The sequence below is a fragment of the Procambarus clarkii genome, chromosome 48 (assembly GCF_040958095.1).
Source record: "Procambarus clarkii isolate CNS0578487 chromosome 48, FALCON_Pclarkii_2.0, whole genome shotgun sequence".
Taxonomy (NCBI): Eukaryota; Metazoa; Arthropoda; class Malacostraca; order Decapoda; family Cambaridae; genus Procambarus; species Procambarus clarkii.
This window is the reverse complement of record NC_091197.1, coordinates 16,873,074-16,899,749: the sequence shown is the minus strand read 5'-3', so window position 1 is coordinate 16,899,749 and position 26,676 is coordinate 16,873,074.

Sequence of the window (26,676 nt, the reverse complement as noted above, 5' to 3'; positions counted from 1 at the left end):
CTTTATTCTCACGTCCCTTATCCTTATTCTCCCCCCCCCCCCTTATCTCCCCTTCCCAGTCCTCATTTCCTTCATATCAATTCTCCCAATTCCCTATTCTTGCGTTCTTCTCCCCAAATCTAGCTTCCCTCTTTATTATTATCATCCCTCCCCTGCCACTCCCGTTCCACCTTTCCCCTCTCCAGGTCATTTATAGCCACGTCCTTCCCCTCCCCTTCTACACCCTTTCACCCCCCCCCTACCACCCTTCTACACCCTTCAACCCCTCCCCCACCACCCTGCTACACCCTTAAACCGTCCTTCTATCTCCCTTCACCCTGAGACGTAGTAGAAAATTTCGCGTCATCTCCACAGGTCGACGACACTTGCACAATGCCGGTGTTAAACTTATGCAGGACCTGAGCCAACACACAGAATTTCTAGCTAAAGTAGAGCAAGTTGCTGTTGGCCCTTTAGGTAAAAGTGGGGGAATTTAGCTGCCTGGTTCTTCACATTTTTCTTACAGTACGTAGCTGGGTTTTTAAGTAATTAACGTTTATGGGTTAATATATATATATATATATATATATATATATATATATATATATATATATATATATATATATATATATATATATATATGTATATATATATATATATATATATATATATATATATATATATAATCCATATATTTTTTTCTGGGGTGTTAAGCTAAAGTGTTCGGGTCTTTTAACTCTCTTCCCCACTCTCTCAATCTCTTCCTCCCTTTCTTCTCACCAATTTTTCCCCTTTTCTTCACTGTTTCTCCCTCTCTCGTCTCCTCATGACTCACTCTTCTCCTATGTCTACCAAACCCTTCGACTCTGCAAACATTCCCCTCTTCTCTCACTCTTTCTCCTTCCTTCTCTCATTCTCTGTGTCTTCCTCTGCCTGTCTGTCTCAGTTTTTACTGTTTATCGTCCTGTCTCTTACTCTTTGTCCTGGTCGAGCCATTCTCTGTGCTTGCTTATCCTTGTATGTCTGTCTCTGCTTGTCTCTGTCTCTGTTTCTCTTTCTGTATTTGTTTGTATATCATTTTCGGTCTCTTTCTCAGTCTATCTCTGCCTCTTTCAGTCTCTGCTTCATTGTGTTTATTCCTCAATCTCTATACTTTTGCTATCCTTTTGTTTCTATCTTATAACAATAATATAACAGTTGGTCATTGGCATGAAGGTGGTCCATCAGTGGGAGGAGACTGGCACTGTGAAATATTAACACAATATAATAGTTACCCATTTGATTTAAGAAAGGGAGCGGGGCTTGAGAAAGCCTTTGAAGCTGTGGGAGAATCGTCTGTCTCATGCTACTACGGCCAAAGTATGAATAGCAGAAAATGTATGGGTATTTTCCCAAGATCATTGAATCATGTTTAGCTAGATGTTTCCGGCACGGAGTGCCAAAATTCATCGTGGAGGTCTGAATGCAACCCTGCCTCACCGTTCCCTCTTGAAATTTTGGTGACCACTAAGATCCTATGTCCATCCCGTACCCTAGACCCTTCATCCTGTAAAGTTGGGTGAGGCTAGTCTGAAGAAGCGTCTGGTATCTAACCTTGGACACACTGACAAACATAAGATAAAGATTGATTGTAGTATACGAGAGTACCCAAGTAAACATTGACATAGAGGACACCAATGGGAACACCAAGGTGGACACCAAGGGGGACCCCTAGGGAAGTAACCCATAGTAATACCACCTACTTGTTCGTACAGTCAGATTCGAGGATCATGTCGCATGAAAAACTAACAGGGTTAAGCTTAAGATAATCTGGGATAAGAGAGAGCTCTACTCCTGCTGGCTACAGTCAAAACTTTTCTACTCATTGAGCCACCTATGTACCAAAAATGGAAACATTGCTCAGAGACAATTGTTCAGATAAAGATAATTCTGATGAATCTATTCCTGGACCTTTCCTCCTGCACGGTCGCTTCTTTACTTGTATATAGACACTACTTAATTTAAATTTTCAGTCCGAGGTTCCAGTAGCAGTGTGGAATCCAATCCAATATATCTGAGCTTCAGGTTAACAGTATTGCCTCGATAACAGAAAACGACAGAGTGCTGGAAATGAACCAAATATATGAAACGAATTTTCCTCTGGACATGTGCGATAATAACCCCATTTTCCCTTACTTTATTTATTTTTTCTTTAAGCATATTTAGCGCCGTGAATAGATTCACGGTAAGTACTTTGGACATGCCAAAGGTGTTCCATTCCAGGATATGACGGAGGTGTTCAATTCGTGGACATACCACAGACGTTCATTTCCAGGACGTGCGCTGTATGTTTAATTCCTTGGGCATATCAGCGCTGAAGAGTCTCAATACGTTCCAGAACTATATATATATTTAGAACGTTCGCTGGAGATTTCATTTCAACGTTGCGCCAGAGTTGAACAGCCCCAGAAAATGATATCGCTGTTCATTTCCAAAGACTGCCAGAGCTGTATATTTCCAGGGAGTGTCAGGGCTCTCACTTCCAGAGTTTTAAGGTTCTAGGTTATACTGAAGCTCTATATATAGAGCCATGACTCGTCAGGGCTGTGTAATTGAGACTTGGTGTACCCTTGTTAGAGACTTGTTATATCTTGCTTAACACTTAGTATATCCTTGCGAGAGACTTGGATATACCTCATTAAGAGTTAAAAATAACTTAACACGAGTCTTGGTTTATATACCTCACTCCCTCAACCTTTCAATCCTTCATCCCCTCATACTTTCACTCCCTCTCTCCCTCACTCTCACTCCCTCTCTCCCTCTCTCCCTCACTCCTTCACTCTCACTCCTTCACTCCCTCACTCTCACTCCTTCACTCTCTCACTCTCTGACTTCATCACTATCTCTCTACCTCACTACCTCACTCTCTCACTACCTCCCTTCACTTTATCCTCCTCTCGCCAACTGATATAGTGGTGCGAAAGGCAAGCACCCACAGGCAAGTAAAACACCAGAGCTGAGCTGGGGCTCGTAAGTCCTGACATAAGAGATAACAAGTTACGAACTCCTGGTTTACGTCACCCAAGATAATTTTCAAACTAAAAAATTGGCAAGTCTTATACTTTGTTCAAATTACGACAGTGATGAACTTTTTTCGTTAGCCTTTGTTTTATTTTTGTCAGTAGCCTGAAAGTTTAATTTAATGCTCCTCGTTGGTTTGGTCAAAGTTTTTTTTTTATTTAATTTTGGTTTTAGTTTTAATTTAGACATTTAGCTCATTTAGACAATGAGCTAGGATATGGGGACAATTAAATGGGATATGGGGACAATGAGCTGGGATATGGGGACAATGAGCTGGGATATGGGGACAATGAGCTGGGTTATGGGGACAATGAGCTGGGATATGGGGACAATGAGCTGGGATATGGGGACAATGAGCTGGGATATGGGGAAATGACCTGGGATATAAGGACAATGACCTGGGATATGAGGACAATGACCTGGGATATGAGGACAATGACCTGGGATATGAGGACAATGAACTGGGATATAAGGACAATGACCTGGGATATAAGGACAATGAACTGGGATATAAGGACAATGACCTGGGATATGAGGACAATAACCTAGGATATGAGGACAATGACCTGGGATATGAGGACAATGACCTGGGATATGAGGACAATGACCTGGGATATGAGGACAATGACCTGGGATATGAGGACAATGACCTGGGATATGAGGACAATGACCTGGGATATGAGGACAATGACCTGGGATATGAGGACAATGACCTGGGATATGAGGACAATGACCTGGGATATGAGGACAATGACCTGGGATATGAGGACAATGACCTGGGATATGAGGACAATGACCTGGGATATGAGGACAATGACCTGGGATATGAGGACAATGACCTGGGATATGAGGACAATGAATTGTGATATGAAGACGAGAGAAAGGAATAGTGTCCAACCACTTGGACTGTCGAGGGATCGAACGCCGACCTGCAAGAAGCGAGGTCGTCACCGAACCCGACCAATCCAAGTGATTTGGACTCGGGGTAAACAGGCTCACAGCGTATGTGGAGAGACTGAGGTCCATCACCTGACCGTAGTACTCACCTAATTGTGCTTGCGGGGGTTGAGCTTTGGCTCTTTGGTCCCGCCTCTCAACTGTCAATCAAGTGGTGTTCAGATTCCTGAGCCTACTGGGCTCTATCATATCTACATTTGAAACTGTGTATGGAGTCAGCCTCCACCACAACACTTCCTAGTGCATTCCATTTATTAACTACTCTGACCCTGAAAAAATTCTTTCTAACGTCTCTGTGGCTCATCTGGGTACAAGTTTCCACCTGTGTCCCCTTGTTCGTGTCCCACCCGTGTTGAAGAGTTTGTCTTTGTCCACCCTTTCAATTCCCCTGAGAATTTTGTAGGTGGTTATCATGTCTTCCCTTACTTTTCTGTTTTCCAGGGATGTGAGGTTCAGCTCCTTTAGCCTTTCCTCGTAGCTCAATCCTCTCAGTTCCGGGACGAGCCTGGTGGCATACCGCTGAATCTTCTCTAACTTTGTCTTGTGTTTAACTAGGCATGGGCTCCAGGCTGGAGCTGCATACTCCAGGATTGGTCTTACATAAGTGGTATACAGGGTTCTGAAAGATTCCTTACACAAGTTTCTGAAGGCAGTTCTTATGTTGGCCAGTCTAGCATATGCCGCTGATGATATTCTTTTGATGTGGGCCTCTGGGGACAGGTTCGGTGTGATATCAACCCCCAGATCCTTCTCTCTATTTGACTCTTGCAGGATTTCCCCTCCCAGATGATACCTTGTGTTCAGCCTCCTGCTCCCTTCGCCTAATTTCATCACCTTACACTTTCCTGAGTTGAACTTTAGCAGCCATTTTCTAGACCATTCCTCCAGTTTATCCAGGTCATCGTGTAGTCTCTGTCTATCTTCATCCGTCTTGATTCTTCTCATAATTTTTGCATCATCAGCAAACATCGAGAGGAATGAGTCTGTACCCTCTGGAAGATCGTTCACATATATTAGAAACAGGATGGGTCCAAGTACTGAGCCCTGTGGAACTCCGCTGGTGACATCTCGTCACTCTGATGTCTCCCCCCCTCACCGTTACTCGCTGTTTCCTGTTGCTTAAGTACTCCCTTATCCACTGGAGCACCTTCCCTTTTACTCCTGCCTGTTGCTCCAACTTTTTTAACAGCCTTTTATGGGGTACTGTGTCAAAGGCTTTTTGGCAATCCAGGAAAATGCAGTCGGCCCACCCTTCTCTTTCCTGCCAAATTTTCGTTGCCTGGTCATAAAATTCTATTAAACCTGTGAGGCACGATTTACCATCTCTGAACCCATGTTGGTGGTGCGTTACAAAGTTATTTCCCTCCAGATGCTCTACGAGCCTTTTCCTCACGATCTTCTCCATCACCTTGCATGGTATACAAGTTAAGGAAACTGGCCTGTAATTCAGTGCCTCTTGCCTGTCACCCTTTTTGTATATTGGGACCACGTTAGCTCTCTTCCAACTTTCTGGTAAGTCTCCTGTTTCCAGTGACCTGTTATACACCATAGAGAGTGGCACACTTAGTGCTTCTCCACCTTCCTTTAGTATCCATGGTGAGATTCTATCAGGCCCAACAGCCATTGTCACATCCAGCTCCAGCAGACACCTTTTGACCTCATCACTGGTGAGGTCAAAAGTAGTGATGTCGCGCAGATGAAGCAAACTCGCGACTGACACGATGTTGAGGAAGATGAGATCTCCTCGTTCTCCCGGCCAGATTATTCGCGGACAGGGTGGAAATGCTTGTTAAATGCCGCCCACATTCCAGCTGCCCTCCACCTTGCTGCCGCCCACCTCAAGGTGTGCCACCCTCCCGTCCACCAACCTCCCGGCCGGCCTTTTTCACCAAAGTCCGGCAGAGTTGGTTACGAAGGCTGCTGCTTCTCGTACCTATTTCTGTAATTAGCGTTTTTCGTGTCTGTCTGGCATTTGGTGGGAAGCCTTGTAGGAAATGGTGTTCGAATTGCAGCGGTGGGTGTAGCGGGACACATAGGGGTGTAACGGGATACATGGGGGTGTAGCGGGACACATAGGGGTGTAGCGGGATTCATGGGGTGTAGCGGGATATATAAGAGGGGGGAGGGGGGGTAAGGTGTGTTCGGCTAACGTATGACATCTGGTCTGATGTTCAGAGCTGTGAACATTGTCAATTCAGTGCTGGCAACGTTGTTAATAAAACTCTCTGAATTTTGTTAGTGCGGCGAAAAGGATATTATGCATATCACACACACACACACACACACACACACTCACACACACACACACTCGGATCAGGAATCTGTACACCATTTGAGAGGCGGGACCAAGGAGCCAAAGCTCAACCCCCGCAAGCACAAATAGGTGAGTACAAATAGGTGAGTATATACACACACACACACACACACACACACACACACACACACACACACACACACACACACACACACACACACACACACACACACACACACTCACACACACACACACATGTGTGTGGTCAGTCGTGTTGGATGGACGTGGGTTGGGAGCCCCTGGGTTACTAGTGAAGTGGGAGGGATAATCAGGCTACCACTCCGAAGTGAAAAAGTGTATACGAGTGAATGAAAAAATTGGTATTTGACCCAAACCATAAGGAAGTGAAGAAAGAAAGTAGTCATAGCGTAATTGGAAATAGGTGTTGAACACATTGTGGCAGTGTGACGTAGCGGAGCAGACCTCGTGCTGACTGTGATGTCGCCAGCCTCAATCTGTGACCAACGTGACTTCACCCCGCAACCCGTTCTCGCACTTGCTTATAGTCAATATTGGCTTATTTAATAAGTGCATATGTGACACACTAATTGATTGTGAATATTTTAGTTTACCTTGAAAAGCTTCATAGAAAACACCGACCTCACCCAACTATCTTAGTATGTTAAGATAAGCATCTTATTGCTTCTTATTTACAATTATTACTTAACCTATCAACGGTATAGGTAACACCCCGGCAGCGACCCTTATTACACCACGTGGGGAGACGCTTGGAGACTCACTCGCCTATATTGTGTATAGCAGATCGGTAACGTAACTGGAACGCCTGTGGGTAAGGTGGTTTATAGCAATGACTAGATCAGGAAGGGCATCTAGGTCCAGCAGTATTATAAATGAAGAAGAGGATAGGCTTGTGGAGAAGCTGATTGGGAAATTTGTAGAGAAGAGGGATGTTTGGATAGAGGATCTAATCCAAGGGATTAAAAATGAGATCTCTAAACAAACACAGGACGAGGTTCAGAGAGAAAAACAAGAGCTTATGGAGTATATTCAAGGAGAAGTCAGAAAGAGCAGGGAAGCATGGGAAAGTGAAATAACTCGGCTTGCAAATGATTTTGGCAGGAATAACAACACTACTACTCCCCACTGCTCCCCTGTCCCCTGGCTGGGGACAGGGGAGTAGTGGAGAATTGAGTAGCGAATGTGGAAGGGGTGGGGGGTATCCAGGGGAGGGGCGACCAGCATGAGAGTACGTAAATAAGACGTTCAATTGTATTTCATGGATTACTCAAATCCGGGGCATCATTGAGTCAGAACAGGATGGAGGTGGAAGAATTTGAGTTAAAGAAGATCTTGAGAGGTATTAGAGCCGAGATGGCAGTAAATGAGGTGGAAATCCGCCGCCGTATTGAGCCTTACAACTGTAGCAAGAATCGACCTGTCCTACGCGACAGTTCTCTAACGAAGAGGCAGTAAATTGCATACTGCAACGCCAACATTTACTCAGAGGTAACAGAAACTGTTAAACATGTATATTGATAGATATATGACATAAGATGAACAGATAGCCCACAAGATGAGCCAACCTTCACGCCACAACTCTACCCATTCGAGTGCTGTTACCCACCCCATCCTTGCTACCCACCCACAACTGCTTCCCAGGTCACACCCTCCCATAATCAGCGCTCACATCCCTCGCCCCAGCTTATCTCCCCAACAACTCCCTTGTCCCCTCTGACCCCATTGCATTCAATTCCATCTGCTTCATCCCACATTCCAAGAACCCCCTCATCCCCTCAACCCCCAAAACCCGCCCTGCCCTCACCCCTCCTCTGCCCCCTTTCTTCCTTGTGACCCCCTCCCCTTGCGAGGGGGTCACATGGACCCCCGTGGTGGACGGGGGGACCCCCCACCTCTTCCTCCAATTTCCCTCTTCCCCCCTTCTGCCCCAATGCCAACATCTACCCCTGAATTCCCCCTGACTAATACAACCTCTCACCCACTTTCACTATCCATGCTCCATCCTTCCCTCTTCCCCGCAATCCCCCCCCCCCCTCTATCCTTCTCCCCCGCAACCTCTCAATCTCCATCTGACTCTCAGCCTCCCACTACCTCTCAACCTCCCTATACCTCTCAGACCCTCCCTAATTTTCAGACTCAGTATGCCCTTCCTACTCCAGAATTACCTACCCAGACCTTACTACCCCAGACCTTCCTACATACCTTCCTAGACGCCCAGACCCCATTCGTCCCCCAAGCACCCCTCCAGACTCCATTCACCTCCCAGACACCCCCCAGCCCCCATTCACCTCCCAGACACCCTCCAGATCCCCCAAGACCCCCAGAGAAAGGGTGAACTCTGGTACCAGAGTTTCTAGGAAGAGCCTCAAGGTTTGGTACACCAATGCTGATGGGGGTATCTAATAAAGCAGAAGATATAAAATAAAGATTTAGAGAGGCAGATCCTGACATAGTTGCAATAGTGGAAACGAAAATAAATGACATGATCTCGAATGCAATCTTTCCAAAGGGTTACCAAGTGATTAGAAAAGAGAGGACACAGAGACAGGGAGGAGGAGTGGCACTCCTAATAAAACAGAAATGGAAGTTTGAAGACTTGAGAAATTGGGATACCAATGAGAGCACAAGCTCCATACATGACAACAACATGGCTTGCATAGATGAACTGCAGAGGGCAGCAACAATAGCTTACAGAATGAGAGCGAAGCTGCTGATCATGGGGGACCTAAATCATGGAGAGATAAATTGGGAATCAAGGAATCCCCATGGAGGGGATGAAACGTGGGGAGCAAAGTTAGTAGATGTTAAAGACATGAATTTTATAACACAACGTGTGAAGGAAAACACAAGGGAAAGAGGAGGAGATGCACCGAGCCTATTAGACCTGATTCTCACCCAGAACGTGAAAGACATCGAGAAATTGGAACATGAATTACCTCTAGGGGCCAGTGACCATTGTGCCTTAGTCTTTGACTACATGATGGAATTCAAACTTGTGACCAAGGGACAAGAGGTCTGGGAAAGGAGAGTTGACTATAGGAAAGGGGGACTACAGGAGGATAAGGCACTAAGTAACACATTTGTCTCACTAATTCATTGTAAATATTTACTATCTTATGCCATTATTATCCATGTGTGAGCCTATTGGTGGGTATAAATAGGAGCTGCCTCGCATGGCCCAATGGGCGTTCTGCAGTTGTTGTTGTTGTTTAAGATTCAGCTACTGGGAACAAAAAGTTCCAAGTAGCACGGGCTATGGTGAGCCCGTAGTGGACTTACCTGGCACAGGAGCGGGGCTGTAACTTGATGTGTTCTGCAGTTCTTATGCGGCTCTTATATGTATCCACCTATTTCCCCTTCATTTTTCATTGTACCTCACCTTGCTTCACCTCTCTCTCCTGCCTACATATATGTCCAATACTTGACTTGCAAATCATTCATTCCTTCTGAAGATGTATTAATATACGAAAGTTCTTAAGGAAATTCCAGTTTTAATTCTTCCTCCGTGGTCTGACACTGTCACATTTCTCATCTCGTGTTAATTTTCGTGATTTACACACATATATACATACATATATATGTATATAGCGAAGCTGCTGTCTGTCACATATATATATATATATATATATATATATATATATATATATATATATATATATATATATATATATATATATATATATATATATATATATATAAGTGTGTATGTGTGTTAATTAGGACCTTGTACTTCAATTGGCAAAATCAATAAAACAATATGAGATGAGAAACGTCAATTCGACATCTTTTTCTTTGCTTATGTTGCCGAAGGGACACCTATTCATGCCTATAAATGCCCTTGTCTTAACAGCTCTAGAAACTCCTCCATGACCTGCAGGAGGCGGCGGGTTACACGCCCTCGAACAACGACCAACCAACCAGTGCCACACGTCACCCCTGGCACTACCAATTCTCTTGGTGCCTCCTCCGTCGAACGGTCCACTTTCCCGGCCGGCTGGGCTGGAGAGGGAAGATCAGTGCCTTCTGCCCTACACTACTTACACCCGAGGGAGAAGCATCGTAGTCTGTCTCAGCAACGTCCTTGGCTGCCAGGAACAGTGTGGCGGAGGAGGAGGCGCAGAGGAATGAAGGGAGGTTGAGGGAGAATTCGCGGTGGAAAGAGAGGTATTGATGGGAGGAATCAACAAGAGGTTTTCCTCGGCACACCAGTCCTTGTTCTCTCTCTCCAAAGACTTGAGCTGGACGGTAGAGCGAAGGTCTTGGTTCATGAGGGACGGCGTTTGTTGCCTATCGTTCGTTACGGCTCGAAACCCTAACAACAGCATGGACCTTAATTATCTAGGGCTCCTACAAACTGCTGTTCTCAAGAGCGGGTCACCAGTGTAACCCCATGATAAGTACAAAGCACAGAATTAAAAGTATATCTCCCTTAGGACTGAAGAAATATACGTATGCATTTTAATATATATATATTCCATATACATCTCAATAATATATATATATGAACAGAGGGTCACTATTAAAGCAAACATCAAAATATTGTCTCTCCCAGAATAAAGATCTACTACATGACACAACAACAAGTAAACAGACTTATCTCCCACATGTTATTCCTTCTGGTCCCTTGAAGCTACTGACTACTCGCTCTGTCGCTACCCATAATTCTCTCCTTCTCTGCCTCATCCAGGATGAGGGATGGAAACTAAAGACTTTTTAATATTTAAAACTAATTGAACAACCACTTGTTCTCAAAACACATAAGAATGCAAATTAAATATAATAGTTACTTGCAAAATATATATGTACAATGCCACCTGCTAAATTACAGTAAATAAACAATTATATAAACTTAGTAAAAGTGACATCTGGAACTCCCATAACTGAACAGGTCCAGCAAATCTAATTTCCCGAATCTAACAGGTATTAGACGTGTGAAGAGCCACCGCGCTCCTGTCCCCACTGACATTGCCACACCACACGATAATTTACAAAAATATAATATGTGTACATATATGATGAAATGGAATAGAATAAGTTTATTTAATTTTATATACGTATTCAGCTAGGAGTACGTAACAGCGTTCAATTCACGACCGTCCAAGTGGTGGGGCACCATTCCATTTCCTCCCCGTTCCATCCCAAATCCTTATCCTGACCGCCTCCAAGTGCTATATAGTCGTAATGATTTGGTGCTTTCTCTTGAAAACTCACTCCCGCCTTCTCTTCTAGCTGAAATCACTTGACCACACCCACCATCACTATGGCTGATGGCGCCAGTCACCACCAGTGTTGAGGAACCAGTTATCACATATTTCACCACCATTATCAACGAGGGTATATTAATTATTAATATACCAGTTACCTGTTAGTAATTATACCAACAATGAAACGCAACTTCTAACATCTGTGATTCTACCAGTGAATCACTAGTTATCACAACACCAGTTACAATAACAGCAGTTATCACAACATCATACACTTATTGTTAGAAGCTGTTGTTTACACACGTGTACAATACAACATTTTTCTATGACTACGTTCCATCCCGTCCTCGTAAGGTTTCCCAACGTCATGACACTGTTATATTAAAGTGCCCCTTATCCTAACCTACCAGACGACCCAAAACAGAAAACGGGACAGTACGTCAAATTCACGAGCCACTCCCATTTTCTACTACGACAGTTCTTGGCCTAAGGTAGAGTGTACGTCAAAATGCGACGTGCTAGTAGAAAGACAGGTTGTAAAAAATTACCTTGAGTAATTTTCAGAGAACATTTCGCCATTTCACAACTAATTTACATATGTGATATGAAATTTTATAAAGATCTAGCGATGACAGGACACAATGTCCAACAAATCAGTTCTCTAAATTGCTTGGTTTGTTCAGCTTTGCCAAAAGCTTCGGAAGTATCCACAAATAGAGAACAGAACTACCTTTTGAGTTACGGTACTAAATATATTTCCGCCACCACGAGACTACAGAGCGTTGTTGAGTAATCAGTTATGTATGCAAATTGAAATCCAGAGATGTCCAGTTGGCCAGCTAGAAAGTCAATGATTAGATAATCAAATACTTTGTTTAATTATTAGTGTGTTCAGGACAATAACTCTATAATAGTCAGAGAAGGACATAGAAGCTTTTATTTTTTTTTTGGGAATGGGAACAAATACATAAATATTTATTTTAGCTGGTGATGTACCATGGGAGACAATTTCTGTAAGATACAGTTTTGGTTTTCCATGTTTAAAGAACGGTTTTGTATATGTATCATAACAAATAAACGAGTCAACTAGTTATTCATAATTCGATTTTTAACAACTCACAGGTTGTGTTACTCTGTGGTGAAAATTGCCACTCAGATTTGATGTACGACTGTAGTTCTACCTAAGCACCTCCAAAGGATACCTGATCAACCAGGCTGTGACTCATACGTCAGGCTGCGAGCAGCCGCGTCCAACAGCCTGGTTGATCAGTCCGGCAACCAGGAGGCCTGGTCGACGACCGGGCCGCGGGGACGTTAAGCCCCGGAAGCACCTCAAGGTAACCTCAAGGTAAGGTACCTTGGGAGGGACCACGATACAAACCTAAAGTGTAAATATATTCACAGGCTACCATCCAAAGATTATTATCCAACACTGAAGGAATACAGTAGTTAAATAATAATAATAATAATAATAATAATAATAATAATAATAATAATAATAAAATGATAATAAAGTACTATTTATATACTAATACTTTATAATAATGATATTAATAGTAGTAAAGTATTATTTTTATGTAATATAACCAACTAAGCCGCCCCCCCCCCGACCCCTCCCCCGAACCCTCCCCCCACCCCCAACCCCCCACCCCACCCCCTCTCCCCCCTGCTCACCCGGCCAAAGGTACCTGTACACAGGCCATCAGCGTCAAATGGCCCCAATTTAATTAAGCCCACGTTTGTAAATCCGTCGATGTGTTTGACACGTGGCTATTTTAGCGTAAAAAACAAAAACAAAAAAAAGAGAAGGGGAGGGTGGAACAAACACACATGTTGCCAGAGCTGTTTGTGCCGTGGTGTTTAACGAGGTACAAAACTCATCTTCCTCCGTATACTCAACTGGTGTCTCTCTCCTCCCACGCTGTACTCAACTATATCTTCACTCATCTCCCATGGGGACATTCAACTGTGATTCGCGTGCTTCTCGCTTTATAATCAATTGTTTGGTATACTGTGGGTGGTGAGTGAGTGAGAATTGAGTATACCAAAAATACCAAGGGAGGTACGACACAATGGAGTATACCATGGGGGTGAGGTATACTCACATCCCAGGGCCGAATATACCGTGGGATGTGAGTGAGATAGAGTTGAATACACCGTGAATGATGAGTGAGATAAAGCTGAATATACAATGGAAGATGATTGGACTAGTGATTATCATCTTCCATTGTATATTCAACTTTATCTCACTCATCGTTCACGGTGTATTCAACTCTATCTCACTCACATCCCACGGTATATTCGGCCCTGGGATGTGAGTATACCTCACCCCCATGGTATACTCCATTGTGTCGTACCTCCCTTGGTATTTTTGATATACTCAACTCTCACTCACTCACCACCCACAGTATACCAAACATTGAGTCACTTAACTCCCACATTATACTCAACTCTTGCTCCCCTGTCCTCCCACGCAACATGCAACTCTTGTTCGCTGGTCTCCCATGGTAATTCAACTCTGGCATGCGAAACATTCATTATAATCTAGACCAATTTGCCGTAAATATTCGTAACTCTTCCCCTAAACCAATATTCGTCATTTTCCTTAACAAGCCGAACAGATAATGGACATTTAACATTGAAATTCACCAATTTGATGAAATAACGAACGATCTAAAATGGAAAATCATGTCGTTAGCTCCAAGAGTTTGGTCACCTTACTATTTCCAGAGAACTGGACTGAATTAGCAGCAATTAGCACTGGAATGAATTAGCAACGATTAGTAATGGACTGAATTAGCAGCGATTAATAATGGACTGAATTAACTGAAATTAGTAATGGACTGAATTAACTGCAATTAGTAATGAACTGAATTAGCAGTGATTAGTAATGGACTGAACTGGAAGCGATTAGTAGTGGACTAAATTAGCAGGGATGAGTACTAGACTTAACTTGTACCGAAAAGTCAGGGCTGAATTAGCCGCTATGAATATTATACTGAACTAGTCCAATATTCATGTATGGAGGGGGGACTGAAATATCTTTCCCTTGGATCGAACCCAGGACCACAGGATCACAAGTCCCGTGTGCTGTCCGCTCGGCCGACCGGCTCCTCACAATGGCTTACTTGGCTTACAATGTCTCATTATAATTTTATATTCATATATTGCGTGTTCATGAGGCTTTTCTTTAATCTTTAATCCTTATTCTCTGACCGTTTAATCCTCTTTGACCATTCTAAGCTAAGCTATACCTGTTTCTGGTTAATTCTTTCCCTAGGGATGGGTTGGTCAGGTGTCGGCCTATATATCCTCCCCTTCTCCCTTTCCCTTTTGACGGGAGACATCTCCCGTCACGCAGGGTGCAGTTGCACCTCCACAGATCTCCAGTATCATCTCTTGATACTGATAAATGGCTCAAAAGGGCCACCACTTACGGGCTATTCATGCCCGTGCCACCTTTTGGGTGGCTTAATCTTCATCAATCATCACTCCTCCCCTTTTGTCAGTTTGGTGTTAACAAAAGCTTTAACAAGCCGAAACGTTCACCTCATTTCACACATCTCTAGTGTGTGGTCTGGTCAATATATATATATATATATATATATATATATATATATATATATATATATATATATATATATATATATATATATATATAAAATTATGCTCTTAGCTAACATGCTATGTGACGTATGATTCACATTTTCACATTACGTTCTCATCAACGCTCCTGTTCATCCCTTTCACCCATTAGACGGGTAAAGAGTTCTATTCATCACTATAATTCCTCTTCATTGTTCATCATGCTTGCTCGCTCTTCCTCTACATTTTTGTTTATCATTCAACTAGTCATCCAAGCATAGAGCTGTCCCCCATTCATAGAGCTCTCCCCCATACATAGAGCTCTCCCCCATACATAGAGCTCTCCCCCATACATAAAGCTCTCACCCATGCATTGAGATCTCATTCAAGAATTTGGGTTTCATTTAAGCATGGATCTCTCATCAAAGTATGGGGCTATCATCCATGCATGGAGCTCTCATCCATCTATAAGGCTCTCATCCAAGCACGGGGCTCTCATCCAAGCATGGGGCTCTCATCCAAGCATGGAGCTCACATCCAAGCATGGGGCACTCATCCAAGCCCGGGCCTCTCATCCAAGCACGAGGCTCTCATCCAAGCTTGGAGCTCTCATCCAAGCATGGGGCTCTCATCCAAGCACGGGGCTCTCATCCAAGCTTGGAGCTCTCATCCAAGCATGGGGCTCTCCTCCAAGCATGGAGCTCTCATCCAAGCACGGGGCTCTCATCCAAGCACGGGGCTCTCATCCAAGCACGGGGCTCTCATCCAAGCACGGGGCTCTCATCCAATCACGGGGCTCTCATCCAAGCATGGGGCTCTCATCCAAGCACGGGGCTCTCATCCAAGCATGGGGCTCTCATCCAAGCTTGGAGCTCTCATCCAATCACGGGGCTCTCATCCAATCACGGGGCTCTCATCCAATCACGGGGCTCTCATCCAATCACGGGGCTCTCATCCAATCACGGGGCTCTCATCCAAGCACGGGGCTCTCATCCAAGCACGGGGCTCTCATCCAATCACGGGGCTCTCATCCAAGCACGGGGCTCTCATCCAATCACGGGGCTCTCATCCAATCACGGGGCTCTCATCCAATCACGGGGCTCTCATCCAATCACGGGGCTCTCATCCAATCACGGGGCTCTCATCCAAGCACGGGGCTCTCATCCAAGCCCGGGGCTCTCATCCAAGCACGGGGCTCTCATCCAAGCATGGAGCTCTCATCCAAGCACGGGGCTCTCATCCAAGCACGGGGCTCTCATCCAAGCACGAGGCTCTCATCCAAGCACGGGGCTCTCATCCAAGCATTGGGCTCTCATCCAATCATGGGGCTCTCATCCAAGCACGGGGCTCTCATCCAATCACGGGGCTCTCATCCAATCACGGGGCTCTCATCCAATCACGGGGCTCTCATCCAAGCACGGGGCTCTCATCCAAGCACGAGGCTCTCATCCAAGCACGGGGCTCTCATCCAAGCACGGGGCTCTCATCCAATCACGGGGCTCTCATCCAATCACGGGGCTCTCATCCAAGCACGGGGCTCTCATCCAATCACGGGGCTCTCATCCAATCACGGGGCTCTCATCCAAGCACGGGGCTCTCATCCAATCACGGGGCTCTCATCCAATCACGGGGCTCTCATCCAAGCACGGGGCTCTCATCCAAGCACGGGGCTCTCATCCAAGCACGAGGCTCTCATCCAAGCACGGGGCTCTCATCCGAGCACGGGGCTCTCATCCAAGCACGGGGCTCTCATCCAAGCACGGGGCTCTCATCCAATCACGGGGCTCTCATCCAAGCACGGGGCTCTCATCCAATCACGGGGCTCTCATCCAATCACGGGGCTCTCATCCAAGCACGGGGCTCTCATCCAAGCACGGGGCTCTCATCCAATCACGGGGCTCTCATCCAAGCACGGGGCTCTCATCCAAGCCCGGGGCTCTCATCCAATCACGGGGCTCTCATCCGTGTGGTGTCTGCTATTAATGACCATCAGGACGGTGATAAGCCTAAAATCCACCACCAAACGTGCTGGATCGTCAGTAAGTTATTGTGGTGCCCTTAACAACCCTTCAGAGGGTGATAGGCCTTAACAACCCTCCAGAGGGTGATAGGCCTTAACAACCCTTCAGAGGGTGATAGGCCTTAACAACCCTTCAGAGGGTGATAGGCCTTAACAACCCTTCAGAGGGTGATAGGCCTTAACAACCCTTCAGAGGGTGATAGGCCTTAACAACCCTCCAGAGGGTGATAGGCCTTAACAACCCTTCAGAGGGTGATAGGCCTTAACAACCCTCCAGAGGGTGATAGGCCTTAACAACCCTACATAGGGTGATAGGCCTTAACAACCCTCCAGAGGGTGATAGGCCTTAACAACCCTCCAGAGGGTGATAGGCCTTAACAACCCTACATAGGGTGATTAGCCTTAACAACCCAACATAGGGTGATAGGCCTTAACAACCCTACATAGGGTAATAGTCCTTAAGACTAACGCCAAACCAAATTGATAAGTGTTCACATTTGTATTTAATTTAATAATTTTCATTATTAATTGTAAACGAGCATTCACATGTAACAAACTCTGACTAACAAAAACCAATTACATTGTTTTAAAAGCTGTTGTTGTATCTGCCAGAATCAGATGTATTTTTCAATATTCTGCCATATTGAAATGATAATTAAAAAATAATTAACTTTATAACTTATGTTGGTGAGTCCAACATGTTGAAGAAGTAGTTTAAAAGTTAAGCTATATCTTTATTTCTTGTTCTCTGTGTCTGTCTCTGTCAGTCTGTCTGTCTGTCTCTCTCTCTCTCTCTCTCTCTCTCTCTCTTTCTCTCTCTCTCTCTCTCTCTCTCTCTCTCTCTCTCTCTCTCTCTCTCTCTCTCTCTCTCTCTCTCTCTCTCTCTCTCTCTTTCTCTCTCTCTCTCTCTCTCTCTCTCTCTCTCTCTCGCTATCTTCTTGAAGCTCCTAAACTCCCGCTAAAACTGTCCTTAATTACTTAATGTCGTTAAGTTTGACCAAGTTTAGATTAAATATCTTGTGGCCAAGACCTTCTCCACGAAATAATGAAATTCGAAATATTGGGTCTTGAGAATATAAAGAGTTACCCCTCGCTCCTCTGCCTGCCCCCGTTCTCTCATCTGTTATCATGCAGTTTTCCGGAATCGACTAGTGCATTAAAAATGCGATGCATTTGTAAAATTTAGAGCACCTTAATATTGACGTTTTCTGTGAATCGGCCTCGATAGGTTAGTTGGGTTGCTTGGGTTCGTACGTTTCTGGTTAGGAAAAACTGTTGTATTTTTTTTTTGTTCGGAGTGGAAGAGGACAACTCGACTCTTCTCATTGCACGTGCGCGCGCTTACACACACACATACACACACACACACACACACACACACACACACACACACACACACACACATACACCCACTCACACACACACATCTCAGTGTGTAAGGGTGAACTCTGGTACCAGAGTTTCCAAGAAGAGTCTCAAGGTTTCGTTCACCAATGCTGATGGGCTATCTAATAAAGCAGAAGAAATAAAAGAAAGCGTTAGTGAGGCAGATCCTGACATAGTTGCAAAAGTGAAAACTAAAATAAAGGGCATGGTCTCGGATGCAATCTTTCCAGAGAGGTACCAGGTCATAAGATAAGAAAGGACACAGAGACAGGGCGGGGGAGTGGCACTCCTAATAAAGCGGAAATGAAAGTTTGAAGACTTGAGAAATCGGGGCACCAATGAGAGCACAAGCTCCATACATGAAACTCTGACTGCAGATGGGAGGAAGATTGTGATCTTGGTAATCTACAATCCCCCACCAAACAACAGAAGACCCAGGCAGGAGTATGATGACAACAACAAGGCATGCATAGATGAACTGCAGAGTGCAGCAACATTAGCTCACAGAATGCGAGCGAAGCTGCTGGCCATGGGGGACCTAAATAACGGAGAGATCAATTGCGAATCAAGGAATCCCCATGGAGGGGAAGAAACGTGGAGAGAAAAGTTAGTAGATGTTATAGACAGGAATTTCCTAACACAACTTGTGAAGGAAGACACAAGAGAAAGAGAAGGGGATACATCGTGCCTATTAGACCTGATTTTCACCCAGAACGTAGAAGGCATCAAGAATTTGGAACATGAAATACCTCTAGGGGCCAGCGACCATTGTGTCCTAGTCTTTGACTACATGATGGAACTCAAACTTGTGACCAAGGAACATGAGGTATGGGAAAGGAGAGTCGACTACAGGAAAGGGGACTACAGGAGATAAGGAACTATCTGGGAGAAGTGCAGTGGGAAGAAGAAATTAGAGGAAAAACAGTCCATGGTAAGATGGACCTAGTCATACGGAAATGCAAGGAAGCCGAAGAGAGATTTATACCAACAGTTAAGGTAAAAAGTAAGAGGGAATATAATAACCCATGGTTTAATAGACAGTGTCAGGAAGCAAAAATGAGAAGCAGGAGGGAGTGAAAGAAATACAGAAGACAAAGGACAGTGGACAACAGGATCAGATGCAACAGAGCTAGGAACGATTACATTAGCATAACAAGAGTATCGGAAAGAAATTATGAGAACGATATTGCGATCAAACCAAAGCAACCTAAATTACTACTCAGCCATATAAGAAGAAAATGTCGGTGAACGACCAAGTGACAAGACTAAGGAAAACAAAAGGGGCATATACAGAAAGTGACAAGGAAATCTGCGAGGAATTGAACGCCAGTTTCCATGAAGTGTTCACAACCGAGCCTGAGTGGCTCCCATTGTTAGAAGAGATTACCCTAGATGAAAGCCTATCAGATATAGAGGTGACAGCAGAAGCGTGCCTCTGGCAATGATCTTTAATGAATCAATTATGTCGGGAGAATTGCCCAATTGCTGGAAGAGGGCAAATGTCGTGACGATTTTCAAGAAAGGTGATAAGGTGGAGGCACTTAACTATAAACCTGTGTCACTGACAAGCATCCCCTGTAAAATACTTGAAAGAATAATTAGGATAAGACTGGTTGCACACCTGGAGAACATTAGGTTTGTAAACAAACATCAACATGGGTTCTGGAAAGCGAAATCATACCTAACGAAACTTTTGGAATTCTATGATAAAATAACGAGGATAAGGCAGGACAGAGATGGTTGGGCAGACTGCATATTTCTGGACTGCCAAAAAGCCTTTGATACAGTTCCGCACATGAGACTGCTATTCAAACTCGAGAGGCAGGCGGGAGTAAGCGGAAAAGCCCTAGCATGGGTAAGGAACTACCTAACAGGAAGGAGCCAAAGAATTACGGTAAGGGGCGAGAAGTTGGACTGGCGAACAGTAACGAGTGGCGTACCTCAAGGATCGGTGCTGGGACCATTTCTATTTCTAATGTACGTTAATTTCATGTTTACAAGAGACAGAATCCTACATGTCGATGTTCGTGGATGACGCAAAATTGATGAGAAGAGTTGTGATAGATGAGGATTGTAGGATAATCCAAAAGGACTTGAACAGGTTGCAGAGATGGTCAGAGAAATGGCTACTGGAGTTCAACACGAGCAAATATAAAGTTATGGAAATGTGATTAGGTGATAGGAGACTAGAAGGACAGTACACAATGAAGGGGAACTGCCTATCTGTGACGACTCGAAAAAGAGACCTGGGAGTGGACGTAACACCTAATCTATCTCCTGAGGCCCATATAAATAAGATATCGGCAGCAGCGTACTCTACACTGGCAAAAGTTAGAACATCATTCAGAAACCTAAGTAAGGAGGAATTTAGGGTACTTTACACTGCCTACATGAGATCAGTCTTAGAGTATGCCATGCCATCTCAAAATCATCTCAAGATATGCCGCCCCATCATGGAGTCCCCACCTGAAGAAACACATAAGGAAACTGGAAAAGATTAAGACGTTTGTAACGAAACTCGTCTTTGCATTACGAGGGATGGGGTATGAAGAGCGCCTAAAGGAACTTAGCCTTACGACACTAGAAAAAAGGATGGGGGAGGGGACATATGATAGGAACGTATAAAATACTCAAGGGAAGTGACAGAGTGGAAATAGACGAAACGTTCACACGGATTAGTACCAGAACGAGGGGACATGGGTGGAAGCTGGAAACTCAGATGAGTCACAGAGATGTTAGGAAGTTTTCTTTTAGCGTGAGAGTAGTGGAAAATAGAATGCACTTAAGGAGCAGGTTATGGAAGCAAACTCTATTCATAATTTTAAAACTAGATATGATAGGGAAATAGGACCGGAGTCATTGCTTTAAACAACCGATGGCTCGAAACGCTGCATCCAAGAGTCAATTTCTCGATGCTGCAGGCATAAATTGGTGAGTACACACACACACACACATTAGGTAAGTGTTATAAAGACCTTTCATAAAAACGAAATCCAGAAGATTAGAGAGAAAACCATGGGATATAAAACTCAAAGTAAAAACAACACAAAACATGATGAACTTTATAACTGACAAACACGAAGACGCTGAAGAAAGATTTACCGTCCCTAAGAGGTAAAAGAGTCAAGATAAAAATGACTGAATCATGAATAATGTTCAGATGCGAAAATGAGAAGCAAAAAGGCATAGAAAAAATACAGTGAGCACATAACAGATTCGAAAAACAACAGATATACAAAAGATAGGAATGAATACACAGGAATGCAGAGAGCTCCTTTGCTCCGAAAGCAAAGGATTAACCTAAACTGCTATATAGCCAAATGAACACGAAGTTATAGCAAACAAACAAGTGATCAATGTACACAGAAGAAAAGACAGCTCAGAGAATGATAAGGAAGTGTGCAAAAACTTAATAAAATCTTCCTGGATGTTTCTAAGATGGAACCAGCGACGTTTTAGATCTAAAGGGCATTATTTGAAGGAAGAATGGTCGAATATGAAGAGACACTAGAGAATGTTAAGAGAGAATTAGAGGAGCTGGATGCAATTAAAGCCACAAGCACTGACAAGATCTTGCAATAGGTCCTATAAGACGCAGCTGCAACATTGTAAGTTCGCCTTACTATAATATTCATCTCTATAATCGAGTTACTATAATCGAACAAACTACCTGAATGTTGGAAAGTAGCTTATATGGTACACCATATTAGGTACCTATATGGTACCTAAGCTCTTAGGGGAACTCTATAGTATACATAAATTATACATGAAGTATATATGAATTGAACTCGTAAGTATAAATTAAGTTTTTCCTTTTATTTTTTTCCAAACATCAACATAGATTCAGCGAGGGAAAATCCTGATTGACAACTTATGACAGGTCAGTGAAAAGATGTCAACAAACAGGATTCAGAGGACTGGATTGACTTCATTTTCATTGACTACTATAAGGTTTTCGACACTGTTTCTCACAAGAAACTCCATTGCAAACTAAAAAAAATAGGGTGGTGTATCAGCCTATTTTTAGAAACCTTTCTGAAGATGAGGTTCCCATGCTTGGAGGCAGTATTCAAGATGTGGGCGTACAAGAGATTTATACAGCTGAATAACTAACTTCTCTTCTCTGAAGTCAATGTGCGGACGGTTCTGGGTCGATAAAACCTTTAGCCATTATAATTACAATGCTCTAAACCATTATTATTTCAGTTAATTTAACCATTATTATTTCTGTTAATTTGTCATATTAATTTCAGTTTCTTTAATTTATGCCATTTCAATTCCTTAAAGCAATATGGTTTCAGTTCACTTAACCATTATAATTTCAGGTCATTTTATCAGTATGATTCCAGTACCTGTAACCTCCAAGAATTTTAGTTCTTTTATCTATTAAAGTCAAAGTTCTACAACAAATAATTTTCATTGCCCTTAACTAATACAGTCTTAGAACCCTTTACCATCAGTAATCATGATGATTAAAGTCAAATTAATATTATTTCCTGTACCAAAGATTTCGTTACAAATATGCATTCACGATCTGAACTTTGGATCATAACTCATTCAAACATAACGAAGGGTTCTATTACTTTCCATATATTTACGACTCTCAAATTAAAAAAGTTCCCTCTGACATTTCTGTAATTAATCTGCTTCCTGTTTCGAATTATGTCCTCTCGTTCCATCGTTCCTCACATTGAACATTGCCTTTATATCAAATATGCTAATCACCATAAGTATTTTCTACGTTGTTATCATGTTTGCCCGATTCTTTCTTTCTTTCAGTGTGGTTGAGTTTTAGTCCTCCTAAGACCTTCTTCACTGCATAGTCCCTTTAGCTCAAGAACCAGCCTTGATGCATATATTATTTTTTATATTTCAAGTTTTTTTTTTGTGTTTCTTAGTTAGGTGTTCCATGCCCGGGCGGCATACTCAGGAATGAGCCCCACAAATGATGTATGCCGCTCATGGATGGGATTTTTGTCCAAGTTTCTGATGGATTATCGGACGTTTGCCAGTACGATATATGAAGCCGATATCAAATCTGATATCAGCTATCAGAGGCACACAAGTTGACCATGTGTGCCTCTGGTGTGTTAGACCTCCAGTCATACCCACTCCTAAGTCTTCCTCTTTTACAGGAGTTGGAGGCTGGCTTTCCTTAATCCTGTGCAGTGTATTTGAAGCCTTCTTGCTTCAATTTCTATTTTCATAACCATGCTTTTGTCAGGTTTAAAATCGAGTAGCCATTTCTGAGGTCATCTCTAGAGATTTGTCTATTTCATCATGAAATGTATTGCAGTCCTCCTCAGCTCTGATTCGCTTCAGGAAAGTAGAATCATCAGCAAATATGGATAAGAATGAAGTTAGATCGTTTACATATATTAACAACAGGATGGGCTCCAAGTACCTGCCTTGAGGCACTCCACTCATTACTTCTCTCCATTCTGATTGGTCTCCTCTGACTATGACTCTTTGCCATCTTCCTGAAAGGTACTTGTTCGACCAGTTTAGTTAATGCCATACCAGGAACGGTCGAGGGCCCTGACTAGCATCACTGCAAACCAGACATGACAGGGCTGATTTCCTTGGGACCGTTTAAAATACTGAACAATTTCGAGGACAATGGTCTAGACCACTGTTTTATGAGGTTAGATGTTACACAAATAAGGAGCAACGCCTTCGACCTCAACAAGTCACAATGTGGAACAGGAAGCACATGCTTTCTCACCCGTAGGGCTAAAACCCATATGAGATACTCACTCTCTGAGCTCATATTGTGCAACAGCTCACTCTCCCTTCTCATAATGTGCAACCTCCCGCTCTACTGTCACTTCATCGTCATATCATCTTCTGTTTCTTACCTGCTTGGTTGCTTCCACATCTGTCTAAACTGTCTCACCTCCTTTCTCATTCCCCAGTCTTTTTTTTCTTTTCCCTGTCGGCTCTCCGTCTTCATTTCTCTTCTTTGTGCAAGCCTCTTCAATCTTGCACCCTTCCCGTCTCTCCAGTCACCTGAAGAGCCACGGGTCAGCATTCATCAAGCAATTGCGTGCCCACATACGAAACCTCTACATCTTTCCTCAGTCATGGCAGCTCTGTTTTCATATAATAAACCGTTCCGGAGCTCTGATGATCCACAGTGACGTGAGCTTTCGAGGATTTAATAGCTAGTAAACTATTTATTATGTGTAAACAAAGTAGGCATGACCGAGGAAAGATATACAGGTTTCGTAGAGGGTTGACTAATCATGGCCTCCTGATTCCCCTGACACACTGAACAACACGACTTAACCCACTACTCACTACTGATCTTTCTCTTCCACTTCCTTTTCCTTCTCTTCCTTCTCTTCCTCCTTCTCCTCTTTCTCTCGACTCTTCCTCCCTTCCCTTTTCCTTTCCCGCTATCACTCTACCCTCTCTCCACCCTCTTTCCCCCACACACTTCCCCTTCGAAATCCCTAAGCCTCCGAACCTTCCCCCTCATAATCCATATGGTAATTTCCCCACCAAATTTGGTTAGGCCATACTTTTTTCCGCCAGTGTCTCCTCGTATTTCCCTGCAGTGTCATGGAATTGCTTCTGGGGGTTCACGCCCCCTCACGTGAATAGTGGAATATGCGATATGCTCTGGGTATAACGGGGCCATATAGTAGAAAGAGTGTGGCTTGTGAGTTTATGAAGCAGGTGCTCTGAGATAATCATTATAGAAAGAGAATTTTGATATTTAGATCTAGTCGTTTGGCAGGGATTAAAAAAATAATAATTTTAAGGGGGCGTTTGCGTGTTTGGGGAGTTGTAAGTGGGCTGAATGTTTGTAGGGGGGTTGTAGGTGGGCTGAATGTTTGTAGGGGGGGTTGTAGGTGGGCTGAATGTTTGTAGGGGGGTTGTAGGTGGGCTGAATGTTTGTAGGGGGGTTGTAGGTGGGCTGAATGTTTGTAGGGGGGGTTGTAGGTGGGCTGAATATTTGTAGGGGGGTTGTAGGTGGGCGGAATGTTTGTAGGGAGGGTTGTAGGTGGGCGGAAAGTTTGTAGGGGAGGGTTGTAGGTGGGCTGAATGTTTGTAGGAGGGTTGTTGGTGGGCTTAATGTTTGTTAGGGGGGGTTGTAGGGGGGCTGAATGCTTGTAGGGGGTTTGTAGGTGGGCTGAATGTTAGTACGGGGGATTGTAGGTGGGCTGAATGTTTGTAGGGGGGAGTTATAGGAGGGCTGAATGTTTGTAGGGGGGTTTTAAGGGGGCTGAATGTTTGTACGGGAAGTTGTAGGTGGGCTGAATGTTTGTAGGGGGGGTTGTAGGTGGGCTGAATGTTTGTAGGGGAAGTTGTAGGTGGGTTGAATGTTTTTAGGGGGGATGTAGGTGGGCTTAATGTTTGTAGGGGGGTTGTAGGTGGGCTAAATGTTTGTAGGGGGGTTGTAGGTGGGCTGAAAGTTTGTAGGGGGGTTGTAGATGGGCCGAATGTTTATAGGGGGGTTGTAGATGGGCTGAATGTTTGTAGGGGGTTGTAGGTGGGCTGAATGTTTGTAGGGTGGGTTTGTAGGTGGGTTGAATGTTTGTAGGGAGGGATGTAGGTGGGCTGAATGTTTGCAGGGAGAGTTGTAAGTGGGCTGAATGTTTGTAGGGGGGGTTGTAGGTGGGCAGAATGTTTGTAGGGAGGGTTGTAGGTGGGCTGAATGTTTGTAGGGGGTGTTGTAGGTGGGCTGAATGTTTGAAGGGTTGGGTGTAGGTGGGCCGAATGTTTGTAGGTGGGTTGAATGTTTGTAGGGGGTTGTAGGTGGGCTGAATGTTTGTAGGAAGTTGTAGGTGGGCTGAATGTTTGTAGGGTGGGTTTGTAGGTGGGTTGAATGTTTGTAGGGAGGGTTGTAGGTGGGCTGAATGTTTGTAAGGAGGGTTGTAGGTGGGCTGAATGTTTGTAGGGGGGTAGTAGGTAGGCTGAATGTTTGCAGGGGGGGTTGTAGGTGGGCTAAGTGTTTTAAGGGGGAGGGTTGTTGGTGGGCTGAGTGTTTGTAGGGAGGGTTGTAGGTGGACTGAATGTTTGTAGGAGGGCTGTAGGTGGGCTGAATGTTTGTAGGATGGGGGTTGTAGGTGGGCTTAATGTTTGTAGGGAGGGTTGTAGGTGGGCTGAATGTTTGTAGGTGTGGTTGTAGGTGGGCTGAATGTTTGTAAGAGGGCTGTAGGTGGGCTGAATGTTGGTAGGAGGGG